Source organism: Polypterus senegalus, chromosome 18 (assembly GCF_016835505.1).
Source record: "Polypterus senegalus isolate Bchr_013 chromosome 18, ASM1683550v1, whole genome shotgun sequence".
In the NCBI taxonomy this organism is placed as follows: Eukaryota; Metazoa; Chordata; class Cladistia; order Polypteriformes; family Polypteridae; genus Polypterus; species Polypterus senegalus.
Window position 1 is genome coordinate 24,247,380 of NC_053171.1, and position 23,835 is coordinate 24,271,214.

General features: G+C 41.0%; 1 protein-coding gene across 2 annotated transcripts in view; it reads left to right on the forward strand.

Moving 5' to 3' along the window:
- The window catches only part of LOC120518574 (RAS guanyl-releasing protein 1-like), a 200,038-nt gene that overhangs the window by 57,978 nt on the left and 118,225 nt on the right, over positions 1 to 23,835 (forward strand). The window contains exons 2-3 of one of the 2 annotated variants that reach the window (XM_039741444.1): positions 7,764 to 7,858; positions 10,297 to 10,414. The gene's annotated coding sequence lies outside the window, so the exon portion shown is untranslated. The remainder of the gene's footprint in view (positions 1 to 7,763; positions 7,859 to 10,296; positions 10,415 to 23,835) is intronic. The other variant, XM_039741445.1, reaches the window with a different exon arrangement.

Genomic DNA, 23,835 nt, shown 5'->3' on the forward strand with positions numbered 1-23,835 from the left:
AGATGTGGTAGAAAAAGTGTACAAGCAATAGGGATAACCGCACCCTGGAGAGGATTGTGAAACAAAACCCATTCAAAACTGTGGGGGAGATTCACAAAGAGTGGACTGCAGCTGGAGTCAGTGCTTCAAGAACCACCACACACAGACGTATGCAAGACATGGGTTTCAGCTGTCGCATTCCTTGTGTCAAGCCATTCTCGAACAAGAGACAGCGCCAGAAGCGTCTCGCCTGGGCTAAAGACAAAAGGACTGGATTGCTGCTGAGTGGTCCAAAGTTATGTTCTCTGATGAAAGTAAATTTTGCATTTCCTTTGGAAATCAAGGTCCCAGAGTCTGGAGGAAGAGAGGAGAGGCACAGAATCCACGTTGCTTGAGGTCCAGTGTAAAGTTTCCACAGTCAGTGATGGTTTGGGGTGCCATGTCATCTGCTGGTGTTGGTCCATTGTGTTTTCTGAGGTCCAAGGTCAACACAGCCATTTACCAGGAAGTTTTAGAGCAAGTCATGCTTTCTGCTGCTGACGAACGTTATGGAGATGCAGATTTCATTTTCCAACAGGACCTGGCACCTGCACAAAGTGCCAAAGCTACCAGTACCTGGTTTAAGGACCATGGTATCCCTGTTCTTGATTGGCCAGCAAACTCGCCTGACCTTAACCCATAGAAAATCTATGGGGTATTGTGAAGAGGAAGATGCAATACGCCAGACCCAACAATTCAGAAGAGCTGAAGGCCACTATCAGAGCAACATGGGCTCTCATAACACCTGAGCAGTGCCACAGACTGATCGACTCCATGCCACACCGCATTGCTGCAGTAATCCAGGCCAAAGGAGCCCCAACTAAATATTGAGTGCTGTACATGCTCATACTTTTCATGTTCATACCTTTCAGTTGGCCAACATTTCTAAAAATCCTTTTTGCATTGGTCTTAATTGATATTCTAATTTTCGAGATACTGAATTTGGGACTTTCATTAGTTGTCAGTTATAATCATCAAAATTAAAAGAAATAAACATTTGAAATACATCAGTCTGTGTGTAATGAATGAATCTAATATACAAGTTTCACTTTTTGAATGGAATTACTGAAATAAATCAACTTTGTCATGATATTCTAATTTTATGACCGGCACCTATATATATATATATATATATATATATATATATATATATATATATATATATATATATATATATATATATATATATATATATATATATATATACTGCTCAAAAGAATTAAAGGAACACTTTTAATCAGAGTATAGCATAAAGTCAATGAAACTTATGGGATATTAATCTGGTCAGTTAAGTAGCAGAGGGGTTGTTAATCAGTTTCAGCTGCTGTGGTGTTAATGAAATTAACAACAGATGCACTAGAGGGGCAACAATGAGATGACCCCCAAAACAGGAATGGTTTAACAGGTGGAGGCCACTGACATTTTTCCCTCCTCATCTTTTCTGACTGTTTCTTCACTAGTTTTGCATTTGGTTACAGTCAGTGTCACTACTGGTAGCATGAGGCGATACCTGGACCCTACAGAGGTTGCACAGGTAGTCCAACTTCTCCAGGATGGCACATCAATACGTGTCATTGCCAGAAGGTTTGCTGTGTCTCCCTGCACAGTCTCAAGGGCATGGAGGAGATTCTAGGAGACAAGCAGTTACTGTAGAAGAGCTAGACAGGGCCATAGAAGGTCCATAACCCATCAGCAGGACCGGTATCTGCTCCTTTGGGAAAAGCAGAACAGGATGAGCACTGCCAGAGCCCTACAAAATGACCTCCAGCAGGCCACTGGTGTGAATGTCTCTGACCAAACAACCAGAAAGACTTCATGAGGGTGACCCAAGGGCCCCATGTCCTCTAATGGGCCCTGAGCTCACTGCCCAGCAGCATGCAGCTCGATTGGCATTCGCCATAGAATACCAGAATTGGCAGATGCACCACTGGTGCCCTGTGCTTTTGACAGATGAGAGCAGGTTCACCCTGAGCACGTGACAGAAGTGAAAGGGTCTGGAGAAGCCATGGAGAACATTATGCTGCCTGTAACATCATTCAGCATGAGCAGTTTGGTGGTGGGTTAATGATTGTCTGGGGAGGCATATCCATGGAGGGTCACACAGACCGCTACAGGCTTGACAAAGGCACCTTGGCTGCCATTAGGTATCAGGATGAAATCCTTGGACCCATTGTCAGACCCTATGCTGGTACAGTGGCTCCTGGTGCACGACAATTCCTGGCCTCATGTGGTGAGAGTATGCAGGCAGTTCCTGGAGGATGAAGGAATTGATACCATTGACTGGCCACCACACTTTCCTGACCTAAATCCAATAGAACACCTCTGGGACATTATGTTTTGGTCCATCCAATGCCACCAGGTTGCACCTCAGACTGTCCAGGAGCTCAGTGATGCCCTGGTCCAGATCTGGGAGGAGATCCCCCACAACACCATCTGTCATCTCATTAGAAGCATGCACCGATGTTGTCAGGCATGTATACAAGAACACAGGGGCCATACAAAGTGCTGCGTACAATTTTGAGTTGCTGCAATTAAATTTTGGCAAAATGGACTAGCCTGCCACATAATTTTTCACTCTGATTTTTGGGGCGTCTTTGAATTCAGGGCTCTGTAGGTTGATCATTTTCATTTCCATCAAACGATGTGGCATCCTTTCGTTCCTAACACATTACCCAGTCTATATCAGTATAGATATCCAGGAGGATTTCTTTTTCCCATTGAGATCTGATGTGTTTTCAAAGTGTTCCTTTAATTTTTGTGAGCAGTTTATATATATATATATATACAGTGTATATATCATTTTCGACCTGGTCATTTTAAAAGTAGCCAGCAAGCCGAAAGAGTGTGGCCACCCCAGCCGTAATACATGTTCGTCTGTGTAGGTATCTGATCGGCATCTTCCAATGGAGTTCTGGAGAGTGTTTGATGTCTGCACCAAAGTATTAGGATAAATAAATAGATCCAAATATCTACAAGGAGACCAGTATTCAAACAGTTGTAACAAACGCGCTATATAGCGCCCAACCCGACAGATTGGACACGGGAGGCACGAATAAAAGAAACCAACTCTTTGTTTTTCTTCACCTATGGGGCACGTCTTCCCCGTAATCCCCACAGGTACAACACAGTCCTAAGCACAATACAGCAATACCAAAACACTCCTCTTTCTTGCACCACCACTCCTCCCAGGCAACCTCGTCCTCCTCCACCCGACTCTGGCTGCTGAGTGGTGGTTGCTGGCCCCTTTTATTGGGCACCCAGAAGTGCTCCAGGTGTTTGATTGCCAACATCCGGCCGCACTTCCGGATGTGGCGAAACTAATGCCCAGAAGGGTCCAGCAGCTCCTGCTGCAGTACCCCCTGACGGCACCTGCTGAACCCAACAGGGCTGTGGAGAACTCCATCCCCCATGGAGCCCTGCGGGAAGCTGAGGCACTACTCCAACACAGGGGGGCGGCCATCCAGCATCCAGGGGGAGGTATTGCACTCTCCAGGGCTGCACCCCCTGACTATATAGTGAAGGGGTGTCCCGACCGGGTCCCATGCCACACAGTGTAAACAAGGTTTATTTTTTAAGGCAGCAATCGAAGATGTAAGAAAAGTATCAGAGAAAGAGAACAAACAAACATGATGAGTTTTGTGTTTTATGACAGCCTTCTGAATGGTGTGCAAAGTTTAATTTATTTTAAGGATGCTCTTTGAGAGCTACTTTGAAAGACTTTAACCTAAATGTCCTGTTAAGTAAGGTGCAGATAATACATGACACATTTACTCCAGTGCTTGCTTTGGATTGCCAAAATTCAGAAACATGCTAGATTTTCATTTAACGATAAGAGAATAAAATCCTCCTCTGTCCGTGTATTTTTTTTTTTCAGTCTTTGTCTTCAATTTAAACCTAAAAACAAGACTACAGCTCCGAAACCACAATGTAACAAAACATTTTTTCCAGGAATATTTGGTTGCACTGCATAATGCAGGCATGTCATTACCCAGGAAATATGCACTTTGTGCAATTCTGCACTTTTGCGTTATGTGATGGGATGTGGTGGCCTTATTTTTGTAATAAAGCCACACGCTTTGATAACTTTTATATATATATGCCAGAAAAAATACAAATCAAAATACAACCACACCATGTTATTTATCACATTCTTCTGAAATGTAAATTGATACCTCACACTTTCATCAAAAGGTTTAGATCAAAGTTCACCAAGTCCGGTCCTGGAGGACCACCATGGCTGCAGGTTTTTATTGTAACCCTATTTTTTTTAATGATTGCTCTGTTTGTGCTGCTAATTAACTCCTTGTGAATTCATTTTAATTGAATTGCATTTTTAAGATTTGTTCCCCTGAATTTCTTCATCATTCCTCTGACTTGCTTCTTTTCTTAACTTAAATGGCACCTGAACAGAAATGAAATGAGAAGTGAGTGAGCCAACAGAAGACTAGCTAAGTGAGGGCATCAAACTCCAACCAATTTCACTCCAACCGGCTGCTTAATGAGGTGCCGATTCTTGTTAATTAAACAAATTATTTAATTCTGTGGCTTGTTGCTGCTCTCGTGGTGCATTACCAGACATTTCAAATCGTTGATTTGCTCTTTTCTAAGAGCACACTGTTAAAATGTTTTGTGGACATTCCCGAGACCTTCATCTTTCTTTATTTTCAGATATTGTATGATGGACACCCGTTGTTTTGGCTCATTTTGTATCTCATTATTGTTTGGCTGTTAATTAAGGAAAAAGAAACAATTAAGGGGTCTGTATCTTCAAGAACAAGTCAATTAAAATTAGTTCAAAAGAAGTTAATTCTGTGGTGGACTGGCACCCTTCACCTAATAAGGCCACATCAGAGATTAAATGCCTGTGCTCTCACTCCCAAAGGTCATGTGAAAAGACAATTTCTCTGTGAGGATATATATATATATATATATATATATATATATATATATATATATATATATATATATATATATATATATGTGTGTGTGTGTGTTTTGAGGTGGGCTGGCGCCCTGCCCGGAGTTTGCTTCCTGCTTTGTGCAGGACTTGGATTGGCTCCAGCAGACCCCCATAGTTAGGATATAGCAGGTTGGATAATGGATGGATGGATGAAGAAGTTAATTAGCAGCAAAAACAGGTCACTCATTAAGAAAAGGGTTAGAATGAAAACCTGCAGCCACAGTGGTCCTCCAGGACTGGAGTTCGCGACCCCTGGTTTAGATCAACAAATATATTGATGTAAGTCCATTAGTTTCATACTAACAGCCTTTTCTATATCCATGTATTGTGCTGACTTAATCCAACCTTAGGATTGTTGGGGATCTGAAAGCATCAGGTGCAAGGAAGGAACCAACATTGGATTAAGCAGCAGACTTTCCTTCATACCATGAAGGATAGGGGGCATCACAGAGCCCCAAACCCGAAGCATGAACAAGCAAACACAGTCAGTCAGTCATTCATTGTCCAACCCGTTATATCCTAACACAGGGTCACGGGGGTCTGCTAGAGCCAATCCCAGCCAATACAGGGCAGGACAGGGTGCCAGCCCACCAGAGCAAACACAAATAAAAGGGGGTTTATTACACTAATACCTTGTGTAACGATTAAACACTGTGTTTCTTCTTCCTTCATTCTCCAGTCAAGTGTTGCCCGTCTCCACTCCCAGTTCCGACTCACCTGGACAGGGCAGTACGGTCTCTTCCAGTGACGTGACGTAGCCAGTCGAAAGCATTTCTGGGTTATGAGAAAGACAGGGAGATTAATGGCAGTGCTCTCTACCATCCACCAGGGTCCCCTACAGGGCTTCTACTCCAGACTCCAGCTCCCATGCAGCCGTACGGGTGTCCAAACTGGGACCTTCTATGAGGGATACTGCCACCTATTAAAGTGGGGGATGAACTGCTAGCTTCTTGTTTTCTCCTGCCAGTTCTTGTAATCTTTGGATATCCCACCCAGGATGAGTATCATAAGGCAGATGGCCGGGTATTGCCCCCATTTACTTCATCTTTCCATCTTGGCATCCAGGCTGGGTAAGGACTCCTCCTCCATCCTGGGTGGGACTCCCCACCGTCTTCTAGGGCATCTACAATACTTAGAAAAAAAAAAGAAAATAACTGAATGAGACCCTTAGATGCATAACCACCTTAGAACACTCAAGGTGCTCTCATAAAGACCACTAAATGATTGCATTTTCAGGGCCTACTGAAGTGGTCTCTATCCATAGCACGGGGTGCAAAGTAACCAATGACTTTATTTTGTACTCTGGAGGGAGCCCACATTCCTTTTGAAACATTTTTTCTTTCATGCCTTCATCCACCGTGTCAAATTCTTCAGCACACACACACACACTTACACTCCAAAACCTGTGATGGAAAGACAACATTCTCAGGTATCAAAAAAAAAAAAACGAAAACAAAACTAACAGCTTAAATCTTAACTCTGCCCGACAGTTTTTTTTACAACATTAGAACAATGTGGACGAGAACAGGCAATTCAGCCCACCAAAGCTCGCCAATCCTATTCACGTAGTTCTTCTATAATAACATCAAGTCAAGTTTTGAGGGTCCCTAAAGTCCTATTGTCTACCACACTACTGGTCACTTACGTGTCTGTGTTTCTCTATATGAAGAAAATCTTCCTAATATTTGTGTGAAATTCACCCTTCACAAGTTTCCAACTGTGTCCCCGTGTTCTTGATGAACTCATTTTAAAGTCACCGTCTCGATCCACTGGACTCATTCCCTTCATAATTTTAAACACTTCAGTCAGGTCTCCTCTTGATCCTCTTTATCTTAAACTGTAATGGCTCAGCTCTTTTACTCTTTCCTCATAACTCCACCCTTGTAGCCCTGGAGTCAGCCTAGTCGCTCTTCTCTGGACTTTATCCAGCATTGCTATGTCCTTTATTGAACTTTGAAAGTTAAAATGCTATATTTTCTGCTCCAGTTTGGTGTCTTTTCATTTAAACTCTCGTCCAGCTTATGTAAGAATATTAAGGTTTTGTTTTGGTTGTACGACCATCACCTGCAGCCTACTTAAGCTTGTTAACCAGCACTTATGGATTTCCTCCTATCTTGTATGTGTTGTGGCGGACAGTTCTTGCCCGGCTGGGACGCCTCTTCTTTATATGGTGCAGGGGAACAAACATGGACTGAACAGTACCTCCCCCAGGACTCTAGATGGCAGCCCCCCCTGGGTGGCGTGCGGTGCCTCAGATTCCCACAAATCTCCATGGGAGATGGAGTTCTCTACAAACCTGTTGGGATCCGGAGGTGCCGCCAGGGGGCACTGCAGTGGTTCCTGAACCCATGTGGGCAGTTCTTCTACCACACCTGGAAGTGTAGTCGGAAATGAGTCATCAAACACCTGGAGCACTTCTGGGTGGGCTATAAAAGGAGCCAGCAGCCACCACTCCAGGAGCCAGAGTTGGGAGGCGGGAGACAAAGCTTGCTGGAGAGGAGTGGAGGAGAAAGAAGAGAGGCAGAAGGAAAAAGTATTCTGTTGTGCTTGAGACTGTGTTGTGCCAGTGGGAAACGAGAAAGGCGTTTCCCACGAGGTGAAGAAAAATAAAAAAACCTTGTGTTTTTATAAATGTGCCGCCTGCATCTGTCTGTGTCGGGCTGGGTGGTTGGCACACCCCCTAGTTTTCTTGTTACAATGTATTAGCATTTATCTTTAATTGCTTATTATCTGCTAGTTGTTTTGGTAAGATCTTCTAAATATCACTGTCATTTTTCCATTATAGGCTTGAATCATGGAGGTTGTGGCAAAGCTGATATCTTGTACAGTAACTGAGCATCAGAGGATGAAAAGGAGGTGAAACTGAATATTGCATTCCAGGTAGGAGAGAACAGCAGCAGTGGTCTTTATTTGAAATAACACCATAATAATAATTTTAAAACAAAGATTAAAACAGACATGGTGTTACATATAAAACCAATGTATGTAAAGTAGTGCAATTTCATCACTAAACAGCATCAACATTTGCAAAGAAATCTGAAAACATTGTTAGCTTACTTTCATGATGTATGTCCTGAAGGGAATTTCTCTTTTCATAAATTTCTTTGACTCTTGAGTAGGTATAACAGAAGCACGTATTAGAAGTAGGAAACAAAGCGAAATGTGGAAATTCCCCACGTTTGCTGACATCAAGCCAACATACTCAATCAATAAAATGGGAAATGGAAACTTTTTATCATTTACACGACTGCTCTTTGACACCAATGCACTGCTGCAGCTTTGTTTTGCTTCACTATAGTGTTTGCTTTACAGCCAATGGTCCGTGTCTACTCAGATGCATCCATAAAGATGTGTGCAGTGTTCATGGGGGATTCTTTAAACCATACAGCACCAGTAATAACAACAAGCAGACTATGTGGTTGAGGGGCTAAGGCACTGGACTTTCAACCACAAGTCTGCCACATCAAGTAGCACCTCTGGCACACTAAGCAGCCCTGAGCAAGTTTATTAATCACTTGTGGTCCAAATGAAAGGGAGGCATGTAATCATAAAATGATCTTGTAAGTCGCCTTGAGCAAAGAGCATAATAAGAAAATTACTGAAGAAAAATAACACTTATGGTGTGCTCCCAATATCTAAGAGTAAGCAATGACAATCCCCTCAAGATGTACACTTAAGAACTTTTAATAACCACAGTGAGGAAATGTACTCTGACAATAAAATACATTACAGGACTTATGATCTCAAATGAAGCGGGGGCCTAGGCCTAGATAGATAGATAGATAGATAGATAGATAGATAGATAGATAGATAGATAGATAGATATGAAAGGCACTATATAATAGATAGATAACTATGAAAGGCACTATATAATAGATAGATAGATAGATATGAAAGGCGTTATATAATAGATAGATAGATATGAAAGGCGCTATATAATAGATAGATAGCTATGAAAGGTGCTATATAACAGATAGATAGATAGATAGATAGATAGATAGATAGCAAAGGCACTATTAGATAGATAGATAGATAGATAGATTTTATGTTTAAAAACTTGAACTCCCATTAACTCCAGACCCTCCACATCCAACAGCTAATAATTCCACATGAATCTTTACGCCACCTGAGTTGGAATCTGCAGTCTATGAAAGCAATTTTAGTTGCATGATAGTATAAGAGGTATTTGAAAACACACTTTATGTACACAACTAAGGCATTTAGAAATTTCTATCACTCTTATTTTTGAAAATAACTCACTGTTACAGGATATGCAACAAATAAAATTGTGATAACAAACTCTTTAATAAAGTGACTAGAAATTAAAAAATGCTCCAACCTTAGAACCCTCTGCCCAAGTGTCTGAATGTTACGCCATGTGTATGTTTTCTCTTTTGGTTGCTTATTGATCTGTTCCTGATTTGATTAGGTCTCTGCCTTTTTGTTTTCATCAAGTCCTTCCATGAGAACCCTGAATACAATGAGGACTGATCATTTATGTTAGGTAGAATGCCTAAAGGGAGCTGGGTGGTCTCATAGCCTGGAACCCCTGCAGATTTTATTTTTTCTCTGGCCGTCTTGAGTTTTTTTGTATTTTCTGTCCTCCCTGGCCATCGGACCTTACTTTTATTCTATGTTAATTAGTGTTCTCTGATTTTAAATTCTGACTTTGTCTTTTTTCTCTTTCTTCATCATATAAAGCACTTTGAGCTACATTATTTGTATGAAAATGTGCTATAGAAATAAATGTTGTTGTTGTTGTTGTTTTTGTTCAGTTTTGTTTTTTTAAGTTTTCTAGCTTACCTTTTAAATTAATTTTAACAACACCACAAAAGGCTATCACTGTCCTTATGGTTCAGATCCTTACAATGTGGTTTGGATATCCCATTAAGGATAGAAACATAATGATGAGTATTGAAAATTTTAAAATGGGGAGCCTGGATATTGCTTATCATGAAAATGGCTTTACACTGATATGATGGTTAGGCCTTTAAACCATTCCACTACACTTCAAGTCAATCTGTTCACCCCAACTGTATTTCAAATAGTGAACCCTGTGTTAACTTAAGAGTTAGTTAAATGGCACCAATTTCTTAAGGATGGCTGGCCCCCTCTCTTTCTTGCATGCCTAGAAGCAAAGGGTGACCCCCTGGCTGGAAACACATTTATCTCACTTCCCTGGCCTCACTCCAGGCTTTGTTTAATGGTGTTTTCCTTCCATAATGCTTCCTTCGGCCTGTTTACTCTCTCTGTTATACAGCTTGATCACCCATGAAGGAACAGGATACTTTAATTTCCATCCATCTCTTTCAATTCAGGGTTGCAGGGGCCAGAGCCTATCCCAGCAAAATAAGGTGCAAGGCAGGAAACTGATTTGAACAGAAAGTCATCATGTATCTCTGAATCTGTAAGATGTTCTATAGCTGGTTAATTCTGGTGAGTTTTACATTTATAACTCTGTTTTCCATGTTGTTTTATTTGGCTGCTGGTCTCCTATTGTTCTTGGAGATTTAAGATAGCTGCAATATTGTGATGTCGCGTGGTAGATATGGCCAAGTAACTAATGGTGTTTGAGTAGCTGATCTTCTCTAGAGCTACAGATATAGCATGGCCTTATAGCCCCAGTAGCAGAAGTCACATAACAATGAATAATTGTAAAAGCCGTTTAGGTGAGCATCATCAGAAAATAGATTGAGGCATTATGTGCTTCCAATATGCATAGTGGGCATCTATGAGTCTAATTGCTTTATTTTTGAGTTCTTATATAGTGTAAGTACCAGAGAGGAAAGACAGGCATCCACATGGCAGGTGGCAATGTTCCTCCAGGCTGGTCCCAGTTGAGACATTCACATAGTGGCATGGGACTTGGAGTCCTGAAGTACAACATTGTTGGGGTCTTTAGGTGCCACCAGAGGGTGATGATGTGGTGGGACTACCCCAGTTTCCACCTGCCCTGAAAGTTCTCCAGATGACCAATACCGGGATACTAGAAAAAGTCCTGGGTCCAGTTTAAAAGAAGCCTGCAACCTCACCTTGAGGGGTCAGAGTTGGGAGGCAGTGGGTGACACATGGAAGGAAGGAAGAGAATCTTTAGACATACTTGTGTGTTTTGGCTGGTGCGTATATGAAAAAGTGTTGGTTACAAATAAAAACCTTTTATTTGAGCCCGGAATTGAGTCGGGTGACATTGTGTTCTTGGTTTGGGGCTCAGTGGTGACCCCTTTTGGTTGCAATATTTATTTTTGTGTCTTTGTATTTTATTTCTTTATTCTGGTGATGCTTTGTTTGTTTCATTTTAAATCTATTTTTGTATTGCCACTGTCATGTTGTTTATATTTGCTATGCCAGTCAAGTGTCAAAGAAATCACATGACATGCTGTACAATGGCAGCACCCAGAACTATGCACCTAAGTGTTAGATTAAAGATATTTAAAGACAGTGTGACATAAGCACAGAACGGACCGAGCTACTTACTGTTAAGTCCTTTTCAATGATGGAGTGTGCCAATACATCCATCTGTCCACTGTGCAAATCCCATCCTCATCTCCAACTGAATTGCTATGGACTTGCACCATGCAGCAGCTCAGTCTGAAGGTTTGCACTGTGGTGAAATGTTGGTGGTGAGCTGTGAACCTGTATGATCTGGATCATGAGCAGGTGATTTACAGTGTGCCATGCAGAGCCTCTCTCTGAGAACTGTGAGTGGTAGGCTTTCTGGTGATGGCAGCTGATTACTTCTGTGCCAGCACCACCTTTTTTTTGTGCAGTGTTGTCACCAGCTGAATGCATCTCAGTGATGCATCTCAGTTTGAAGATTTGCACTGTGGTGAACTGCCAGTGGTGAGCCATGAACCCATAACATCTGGCTCAGAAGTGAGTGCTCTGAAGCATGACCTAAATGGAGAGCTCCATCAATCAGTGAACGCTGTGAGTAGAATGCTTGCTGATGTGTAAGCCCCAGCTGTTTCTACACAGCATCACCACTACACTTTAACCGACCACAATGCAAATCCTATCCTCATGCCAACTGAATTGCCATGGACTTGCACCATTCAGCCTCTCAATTTGAAGGTCTGCACTGGGGTGTAATGTTGGTGGTGAGCTGCGAACCTGTATGATCTGCATAAACTTGATGATGAGCTCCATCAATCGGCCATGCAGAGCCTCTCTCTGAGAACTGTGAGTGGCACGCTTCCTGGTGATGTCACCTGATTTCTTTCTGTGTAAGTCCCAGCTGTTTCTGCACAGCATCGCCACTACACTTTAACCGATCACTATGTAAATGCCATCCGCATCGCCAGCTGAATGGCCATGGACTTACACTATGCAGCATCTCAGTTTGAAGATTTGCACTGTGGTCAACTGCTGGTGTTGAGCCAGTAGCATTTAGCTGAGAAGTGAGTGCATCGCAGTGTTAGCTAAACGGAGAGCTCCATCAGTCTGCCATGCAGAGACCACCTCTGAACGCTGTCAGCAGTGCACTTTCTGTTGATGTCAGCTGTTTTTTTTTCAGTGTAAACTCCAGCTTTGTCTTGTATTGCATCGCTACTACACTCCACCTGTTAAAAATTCAAATCCCATCCTCGTCGCCATCTGAATTGCTATGGACTCGCACCGTGCAGCATCTCAGTTTGAAGACTTGCACCGTGGTGAACTGCTAGTGGTGAGCCGTGAACCCAAAGCATTTGGCTCCGATGTGAGTGATCTGTAGAGTGAAATAAACGGAGAGCTCTGTAAGTCAGCCGTGCTGAGACCATCTTCGAACACAGTAATCGGTACACTTTCTGGTAATGCCAGCTGATTTCTATATGTGTGAGCCCCATTTTTTTTGTACAGCGTCACCACTACATTCTACCTATCCACAATGCAAATTCCATCTTCATCGGCAGTTAAATTGCCATGAACTCGCACCGTGCATCATCTCAGTTTGAAGATTTGCACCGTGGTGAACTGCTGGTGGTGAGTTGTGAACCCGTAACGTCTGGCTCAGAAGTGAGCACTCATTAGTGCAAGTTAAATGAAGAGCTTCATCAGTCGGCTGTACATAGACCGTCTCTGAATACTGTGAGCAGTGTGCTTCATGGTGATCTCAGCTGATCTCTCTCTCTCTATCTGTCTCAGGCCCAACTTTTTGTCCATGCAACGTTGCCACTACAGGTGGCCATTACCCAGACAAACTCACAAATGAACAAGTTACATCTTCTTCATTTTTTGCACCAATATTTCATTTAACAATTACTTGCATGGTAGTGCAGTGCTTATTGCTGTTGCCTCTCCGTTTCAAAGGCAGGGTCAAATCTTGGCTCAGTTGTTGTCTGTGTTCAGTTTGCTCACTCTCCGCAAGTCTCCATAGGTTAACACTGGGTACACTGGTGTCCTGAAGGTGTGCACATTGGGCTAATTTTGTGCAGAACATTAGGAGTCAAAGCAAAAAAATATCTTGAAATGAATTCAAATGTAGGCACAGATTGAATCTTTATCAAACAAAAAATTAATAACCAAAGCCAAAACACTAACATTCTGCCAAGTAGCATAATGAAGACTTGTGTTTGTTTGTTTTTCAAGAACCCAATAGACACATAACACACTGCTGGGAGCTGCCATCTTAAATAGTGTAGTGCAATGATAGAATATGAATCGATAGAATATTTTCCTCACAGGACTGGTAATGGGAATAGTAACTGTAAAAAACATGTAAAAACAGTTACAAAATGGTGGCAACCATACTAAATGGAATACGGTAATCCCTCGCTATATCGCACTTTGACTTTCGCGGCTTCACTCCATCGCGGATTTTAAATGCAAGCACATCTAAATATATATCACGGATTTTTCGCTGTTTCGCAGCTTTCTGCGGACAATGGGTCTTTTAATTTATGGTACATGCTTCCTCAGTTTGTTTGCCCAGTTGATTTCATACAAGGGACGCTATTGGCGGATGGCTTAGAAGCTACCCAATCAGAGCACGTATTACGTATTAAATAAAACTCCTCAATGATATAAGATATGCTTCCCACGCGGTGCTTGATTGTTTGCTTCGGAGGGGGTGTGAGCAGAGGGGCTGTTTGCACAGAGGACACGGACGCTCCTCTACAAAATGCCGCTTTATCACGGTGCTTCTGCATACTTAAAAGCACGTATTGATTTTTTGATTGTTTGCTTTTCTCTCTCTCTCTCTCTCTGACATTCTCTGCTCCTGACGGCACTCCTTTGAAGAGGTAGATACGTTTGCATTCTTTTAATTGTGAGAAAGAACTGCCATCTCTGTCTTGTAATGGAGCACAGTTTAAACTTTTGACTAAAGGGTGTTATTTCATGTCTAGAGGGCTCTAATAATGTTAACAGTGTTGGAGAGTTTATAAGGGCTTAAAATATATAAAAATAACCATACAAACATATGGTTTCTACTTCGCGGATTTTCACCTATCGCGGGGGGGTCTGGAACGCAACCCCCGTGATCGAGGAGGGATTACTGTACATTAAACCTTGCCAGAGTAATAATTGAATAATATCAAAAAGAAATATGCATGCAGATATGACAAATATAAAACTACTTGACTAATTAAGGCGGAAAATGTAACCTGGCACCAGTTGAACAGTTGTGGCTGTGCGACTGACTGCATCCTGTGGTGGACTGACAACCCAACCAGGGTTGTTTCCTGCTTTCCACCTAATTCCACTGGAAATACCTGGGCCTAACTGGAATAAACAGGTTCAGTAATGGATGCTGGGTTAACATGCGTTTGAGCAATATTCCTTAAGGTGTAGGCATCCCATTTGATAATGATATGCATTATCACAAAGTACGAGATATTTATCCACAAAAGAGGAATGAGAACACAGAGAAGTGAGAATCAAAATATCAGTTACACTAAGCTGTGAGAAATATTTAAATGTAAATAAAGAGGTTTTCAATGATAAAGTGTGTCGGAGTTATAAAGTACAAGTGTGGGCGAGTTTGACCTGGGCAAAACGAGCTGCTGTGCGTCATTTCTTAGTAGCTTCTTTCTAAAGAAATATCATATAACTCCTCTTGCACTTTTTTTTATAATTTTACAACAAAGCATTTTCATGTGTTTAATTTAGATTCTTGCCATGGATTACTGTACAAAACGGTCTCATACTGAAATAAATTCAAACTCTACAGATCCATCTAAATTAAGCAAATAGATACTGGAAAAAGGCAGATAAGTTAATTATTCACTCCTTTTGCTGTGACAATCACTTAAGGACATTAATGGAAATTAAAGGGAAGCACATTCAAGAGTGAAGCCAGGAAGCCACTGTTTCACACAATGGGTCATTGGAAACTACCAAGCTATAAAGGTGAAGCGGAAACCTTGACAGCTTTTAAAAAAACATCTGGAATATTTGAACAACTTAGCCATTAATTAACTAAACAAGCAAGTTGGGCTGAATGGCCTCCTCCCATTTGTAAAATGTTTTTGGTTCCTTTGTGTTAAACAGAATCCGTTATAACCGGTGGTCTTTAGAAATCACATCCGAACATTAGTGGAGTTCACCTGGGTTCAAGCTGATTACAAGTGTCACTGTTGCTTCAACCTTATGGGGACAATGAATGGCAAGAGGTACTGAAACAGAGACAGCAAAATGGTGCAGTGGCTAATACTGCTGCTGCATATTCATGGGAGTTTTTCTGGGTGCTCCATTTTTCAGCAAATACACTTGCAGTTTGGCATCATTGTTGTATCCAGTATTGGTATGCATACTTTCTGAGACACGTTTTCTTTAAAAAGTACATTTTTTTTTAATTGAAACAAAAAGTCCTCCAGTCATAGGGACTCAAAGACTAAGTTTTTGATATGAACGTGTGCTGTTCTCTTCATTCTGCATACCTCAGACTATAGATATAACACCAGGTCATGTCATTTGCAGAAATTCTCAGGTGATTTCTAACTTATGGGGTGTATTGATAAAGAAGATGAGACAGAGGAGGGGAGGCAGAGGCAGAATTTGGTTTCTTGATTTTTAAAGAGAATTCTCTACATAAAAACAACTGCAAAACCAAGGAACTGCTTATTGACTTTCATCACACCAAAGAGCCTCTATGTCCAGTCGCTCTGCAGGGAGTGGATGTAGTGGTGGTCCACTCCTACAGATACTTCCATCCATCCATTCTCCAACCCGCTGAATCTGAACACAGGGGTCCGCTGGAGCCAATCCCAGCCAACACAGGAACCAATCCCGGGCAGGGTGCCAACCTGCTGCAGGACACACACAAACTAGGGCCAATCCACCTAACCTGCATGTCTTTGGACTGGGGGAGGAAACCAGAGCGCCAGGAAGAAACCCACGCAGACACGGGGAGAACATGCAAACTCCACGCAGAGGTCTCCTAACTGCGAGGCAGCAGCTCTACCACTGCGCCACTGTGCCGCACCCTACAGATACTTGAGGGGCCAAATTAATGACAGGTTGGACTGGTCGCAGAACACAGAAGAAATATAGAAGAAAGGGCAGAGTGGGTTTTTTTTTCTTCTTAGGAGACTGTGGTCCTTTAATGAGGGAAGTGACATCCTTCACATCTTCTATAGCTCTCTGATGGCCAGTGCTCTCATGGCCAGTACGATTTTTTACACTGTGGTGTGCTGTGCGGGTAACATCACTTCAAGAGAGGCCCACCGAGTCAACAAGATGATTAAAAGAGCAGGCTTAGTTATGGGATGGATCCCCTGAAGATAGCAGCAGAGGAGACAATGAAAACAAAATTGAGTTCCACAATAAACAAAGCTGAGGACTTTCAGCCAAGAAATCACTTGGCAGAAGTGTGTCCGAAACAATAAGGGGGGCTCCTTTATACCAGTAGCAATACACCCGTATAGTGCCTCACAGGGATCGGGACAGCCAAGTCAGAAATTTTTCTTTTCCTCCTTTTCAGTCATTCTGACAAAGACGAATAAAGTTCAAATTATATCCATAATGGCTAACAGGGTAAAAACACCCTACTACTATAGTCACTTTATTAAAGAGTTTGTTATCGCAACTTAGTTTATTTAATATGTTCTAACAGTGAGCTATTTTCAAAGATAAGAGTGATAAAATAATGTAAATCCCTTAGTTGCGTACATAAAATGTGTTTTCAAATACCTCTTATACTATCATGCAGCTGAAATTGCTATCATAGACTGCAGATTCCAACTCCGGTGATGTAAAAATTGATGTGGAATTATTAGCTGTTGGCTGTGGAGGGTCTGGAGTTAATGGGAGTTCAAGTTTTTAAACATAAAATATTTCACATTAAATCTGGGCTGAAGTCTTAAACTAAAATTGTGGGGCCGTATCTGAACATGATAGATAGCAGGCCACTGTGGCGCTGTGTCAGAGTGAGATTAAATTTGAATCTTTAGAAAATACACATTTCGTCACTCTAGTATGAAATATCTCAGAGGCAACTTACATACATCTCTGTTGGAGTTAAGCTGATTTTTATTTTTTAATTTTACTAACATGAATGTCATGTCACACACCAACAGGAGAAGTAAACTGCTGTGACTGTGGTTGAGGTCACCATTTTATATGATATAAAAAACAGGACAACTTATGGAAAAATTCTATCTATCTATCTATCTATCTATCTATCTATCTATCTATCTATCTATCTATCTATCTATCTATCTATCTATCTATCTATCTATCTATCTATCTATCATATAGTGCCTTTCATATCTATCTATCTATCTATCTATCTATCTATCTATCTATCTATCTATCATATAGTGCCTTTCATATCTATCTATCTATCTATCTAATATATAGTGCCTTTCATATCTATCTATCTATCTATCTATCTATCTATCTATCTATCTATCTATCTATCATATAGTGCCTTTCATATCTATCTATCTATCTATCTATCTATCTATCTAGGCCTAGGCCCCCGCTTCATTTGAGATCATAAGTCCTGTAATGTATTTTATTGTCAGAGTACATTTTCTCACTGTGGTTATTAAAAGTTCTTATGTGTACATCTTGAGGGGATTGTCATTGCTTACTCTTAGATATTGGGAGCACACCATAAGTGTTATTTTTCTTCAGTAATTTTCTTATTATGCTCTTTGCTCAAGGCGACTTACAAGATCATTTTATGATTACATGCCTCCCTTTCATTTGGACCACAAGTGATTAATAAACTTGCTCAGGGCTGCTTAGTGTGCCAGAGGTGCTACTTGATGTGACAGACTTGTGGTTGAAAGTCCAGTGCCTTAGCCCCTCAACCACATAGTCTGCTTGTTGTTATTACTGGTGCTGTATGGTTTAAAGGACCCTATCTATCTATATGATCTTTCTCTCTATCTAATACTGAATTTCATCTTCACTGCGGGATGATTGCGTGTATCAGTATCCAAACCACAAAACGGAATGCCTGTCTATCGGTCAATCACAGTTATAAGTGCATGAGGAGAAATCACTGACTTCCTATCGCTTCTGTTTTTCTGTGTGCACTTGAAATGGTCTTCATTGGAGGATTCTCTGTTTATTTATATCTGCTGTGATGTTTTTTACAATTGAATGCTGAAGTCCTGTCAGCTGCATGAATGATCTCCTCACTGGATGCACGATGAAGTTTGTGATCTTCGACAACTTATTTTCACTTCGAACATTGTTTTAATGGTTTTGCTGCTTCCACGTGTGTTTCAGCATCTAGACATCTAGTATCTACCTTAGTTTGTAACTGAAATAAATGTACCTGCAACTGCAATCAGTACATTCCATCTCAAATTTGTTACAGCTATTTCAAAAACAGCTATATTTCTTTTTAAGTTTGTCCGTAAACATTCATTTATGTTTTGTTATTTTCTACAGAAGCCAATCTTGCTAGTACTAGCATTCCAACAGAAGTTTACAGTAACTAAAGGATGGTCAGGTCTGCAGATAATGCCACGCTAATGAGGTTCTTGCAAGACACCACACAGCCGCGTGTATAATGGGCCAAAAATCAGTGTTTTAAAGAAAAGGCAAATTTCCTGGAAAATTCTGCTACAAAATATTGTTGATGGCTGTCTACAAGACATAAATATTTACCTATCTTGTAAAGGAGTCACCTGCTTTGAATAATCGGACCGCTTTGATTTCTACATCATCCACATACAATATGGTGATACGGAACTGCCTGCTCCCTTTGAAAAAACATAGTGAGTGCGTCTCCCCTCGACTTTCTTGTATACTCACATATGGGGATGAACATTTGAGAAGTAAACCACAAGACAATGATTTAATTTTTATATTATGTACATTAAAGAACCATCATCAACAAATCAAATCAAATTAATAATATACTGAACAATTATTATAAAAGTAAAGTTGAATAAATCAGACTCTGCAGCTACATGAATAAAAAAGTACCACTTCCGGTTTGGGAAAATAGCTCAAAAGTTGATAAAAATCTACATTTTGTAGTTGATACTTGTATGCAAAATTTGGTTGACCTGAGTGAAAGAGTATTCAGGTTATTGTGCTTACATAAACATATTCAAACACACAGAGACATAATTCCAAAATGGTATTTTCGGACTCAGAGAGGTCTAAAACGTTGAGAATAATCAAAATCTCGAAATTGAATTTTTGGACGATTCCAATACTTAAACTATACTTTGTATACGAGAAAGTCAGGGAGGGGTCTAAAGCGTCGAGATTCATCAAAATCTCGAGGTCGAATTTTTATTCGATACTTTGTACATGAGAAAGTAATGAACGAGTTATGGGGACATTTTATTTCTGTGACCCGACATTTGCGCGATAGACATATGTGCGCCGACAAAATAGCTCCGATTAAAACGTGCTGTCAAAATCGCGCCGACAAAATCGCGAAAGTTTCATTAAATATGAATTACTAGTTTAAAGCATATATAATAATGTATATTTTATAAGTCAATATTATTAGACGCGGCATGCCATCAGCACGGCACGCAGATAGTCCTTAAGATCACGCCCTGCATATGTAGGAAGAATTGCAGCAAGGGCGTCCCACTCTCTTGGCATCTCTCACGATTTTGTCGTGTCGATTTTGTCGGCGCGCATTTGTCGAAAACCAGTTAGCGGGTTTGTCGGCACTCATTTGTCCGTTGCGGTTTTGTCGGGGCGCATATGTCTATCACGCTTTTATTGGTGAACCTTTATTTCTAATGGGTTACTTCTTGATAGCCGACAACAATACTATTCTTGAACCAAAGTAAATGTGTTTCCAATATCGTTCCGCAGAGGAAATTGCCGTGTACCATTGTTTAACTGATCGTCATGTTGACCTATGTAGATATTGAAGTTTTTATATATCTCTGGGTAAATGAGAATAAAAAAAGACAGAAGGTATGGTGAGAGATTCCTGACTGCTGCCTGGTCCTTTGATGCTTTTGGCATTTTACTGCTATGGCTACGCCCTGCCGTAACAGTGGCTTATACCTGGTCCAGGTTCCCCTATGCCTTAAGGCTGGTAGCACATGCACAAAAGGGGAGATACTTAACTTGTACAGTGATAAATAAATTAACAAGTATTAAATAAATAAAGAATATCATCATTAGCATATTGAGTAAATCAATGCACATTAAATGTAATACCTTTCTCATATGGTAACACTCGGTAGCTCAGCCTCCCCTTCCATCCTGTATGTTTGAGCGAAGTGTCTGTGCTTCACGTGACTGCAGGTGTTTTACTGTCTGAAGCAGCTGTGAAATCAATGAACAAAAAAAAATATATATATATACAAGTTTAAGCAATCGCTCTCACTATAAAATTGAAACAGTAAACTGATTTATAGTTGAGGACACACAGAATGCTTCTCTGTTTAAAAACAGACAAGTTGACAGATTCACCATGGCAGGTTTTGTCGTTTCAAATTTTGTATTTGGACTCGTGTCCCTTCAGCTTCAGTTGAGCTTTGAACGTTTTCAATGAACTGCCCTGCAGTAGTCCACATGTCTAGGAGTCCCACGTACATAATGGGTTAAAGAATTATTCACATTTCATTTGAATAACCTACTGGAATGTGCTAAGTAAGATTATAATAGCTGCTGTTACAGTTGCCTAAAATTAGCCCCAAGAATTCATGTCATTAAGGTAACTATTTAACCTAAATTCCTAAACCTTTTAGTCCCTGAGCATTCCAGTTTATATAAACAAGTCTTTATACGGTTCCTTCTGAGACCAAAGAAACAATTGCTGTTTTATATAAGTTAACGCAGTCCCAAGAATATGAACTACAAATGTTTATGTATATTTTTTTAAAGTTGCATCACAAGCAGGTTAAATGACTTGCACAGACTCAGACACTGGGCCAAGATGGAAACTGAACCAGCAACAATGTGTTTTACAGTTTATTTCCTTAGCTATAATAAACTAGAAAAAGCTCGGCCTTATCTGATTTATATGTTGTTCTTTTTTTTTTTTACTGCGTAATGAAACTGCGTTTTGAGACTTTGTAGAATGTCAGACTATGAACTCTCACCTGCGTTACTAAATGTGGTAAAAAAATATCCTGCACTACCTCTCGGACGCGCTGTTCTTCACACCAACCTCTACAGACTGTTAAAAACTACAGCATAGCATTAACTCAATGGTTCAACGCTTACTGAGAATTAGTGTCAGTAGAGGCCAGAGCTCCTCTGTTAATCATATCTCCTCCAACTAATCCTACCTTCGCCTTTTGAATACACTGTACAGTTTTGTGCAAGTTGACACCTCACAAGAACTCACTCAAAGTTCAGTTCACAAAGATTAAAATGAATACATTCACATTCACAGCTGATTGATTTTGAACTCGTTCATGTCCAGTTCATTTTTTAATTTTTTTAAGGAGTGAGAATAAATGACCCATGAGTTTACTTTTTTCAATTTTGCCTGCCTTATATTAGGTTATTACATTGTTTTTGAATAAAATACAATAATTCTGAAATAATACACTTTACTGCGTTATACCCAGCAACAAACACGTATAACCATATATACTAATTTCCTCTCGGTCAAAAAAGAAATGGAATAGATGCAAGTATACAAATACATTACCGCTTTATTTCCAACCATGTAAGACAAATGGTGACCGTGGAAACAGTGTGTAGGTGAACTAACCGATTACGCTTCCGGTCCAAATTCACGTCACGTATTGCATGCCCAACAAGGAAAAATATAAAGTTCCCTCACAAAGCCCAACGTTTTCCTAAAAGCAAAAGCGGAGCTTCATCGTGTGCTTATGTCATGTCAGCAGGGGTGCAGCTTAAGCACAACCAAGTAGAAACAGACAGTACCTATTTGACTTTACGTTATTTTTACCGAATACAAATAAATGGCAAAAAATTTGTACAAAATAAATATTCATAAAAATCCACAATTTGTGCTCATCCGAATACTGTACTCGGATTCGGCTCCACCCCTACATTACAGGGTAAGGCAAAACGTTTAATTTGGACCTAAACCAGATCCAGAATGTCACATAAAACTGAACTTGCTCACGTTTACGTTCTTCACTTGCAAATGCGAGATGTTAAATTCACCGTTCTTAGAAAAATGAGTTGGTTCAATGAACGCGCTCTTTTGAACTCATTCATGCACAACAAGGAGAAACCATATATACTGTAGTAAGTCACTGCATCAAGACCTCCAGGGGTCTGCACTTAGATGATGGACAGTATTTGCATCCTCTAAACACCTTTCTCATGAATATAACCCTAGGACCAAAACTTCTTTCTGCTCTTTGCAAGTCAGACAATTCTGTAAAATCAAATTTACTCGGTTTCTCAATTCTTCCTTTTTACTTACCACAGAAGCTTAGTGTACTACTAAATACTGATAAAGAAATATCTCAAGATTATTCCATTGTTCCTGGCGTAACACATCTCTTGATTATCTAACACAATGCAAGGAGTCGGAACTACTAAATAGATTAGCAGACCATGAATGGAAGTCAGCTTGTGACATGGTACAGTACATATTGTGGAACGGGACCCGGCCACAGACAGACGGACATCGTTTGTTCACCCAGAACACGTTTATTCATCCACAACTATTTACAATATTCACAATGTCCAGTGCACCAACCCACTGCCTCCAGCACCGATTCCCCAAAAGTCCAGGCCTCTCACACAGTCACTAGTGCCTTTCTCCTGGCCGCCTCCAGCCCTCTCTCCAGCTCCATCCTCTTCCACCCGACTTCCGCTCTCGACTGTTTTATAGCACCCCGGATGAGCTCCAGCTGCTTCCCAGCATTCATCCGTGGACACACCCCCGTGTGGCGCAAGTGCCGGCTGTGCACCCCGGAAGCCCTCCAGGTGTCCCCATTCTTCTTCCTCCCAGCAGGGTTCTTCAGGCACTGGGGCACCGCCTGGCGGTGGCCACGGGCCCCTACGGGGTTGGGCTTCCAAGCCCTCTACCCGTGGCCCCTAACACAACCAGGGCGGTCGCCCCCTCGTGGTCTGGAGGATGCACAAGCCCTCCTCCGGTCGTCCTGGGCATCCCAGCTGTGCTCCACCCCCAGCCGCATGTGACAATATTAAGAATCTGCATGCAACATGGTCTAATTCACAGGAAACCTCTGCTAAGCAAACAGCTCTCTCAACTTAGATTGACAAAAATATATTCTGTTTGCAGTGGCCTCCATAATGTTTGGGAAAAAGGTGCATTTTTCCATGATTTACCCCTCTGCTCCACAATCTAAAATTACAAATCAAACAATTCAGACATTGTGGTTAAAGTACACATTGCAGACTTTCATTTAAGGGGATTTGCATTCATTTCAGACACAGCACGTAGAATTAACAACACCTTTCCTATGTGGTCTCCCCATTTCAGGGCACCATAATGTGTGGGACAGTTGGTGTCACAGGTGGTTGTGATTCCTCAGGTGGGTTTC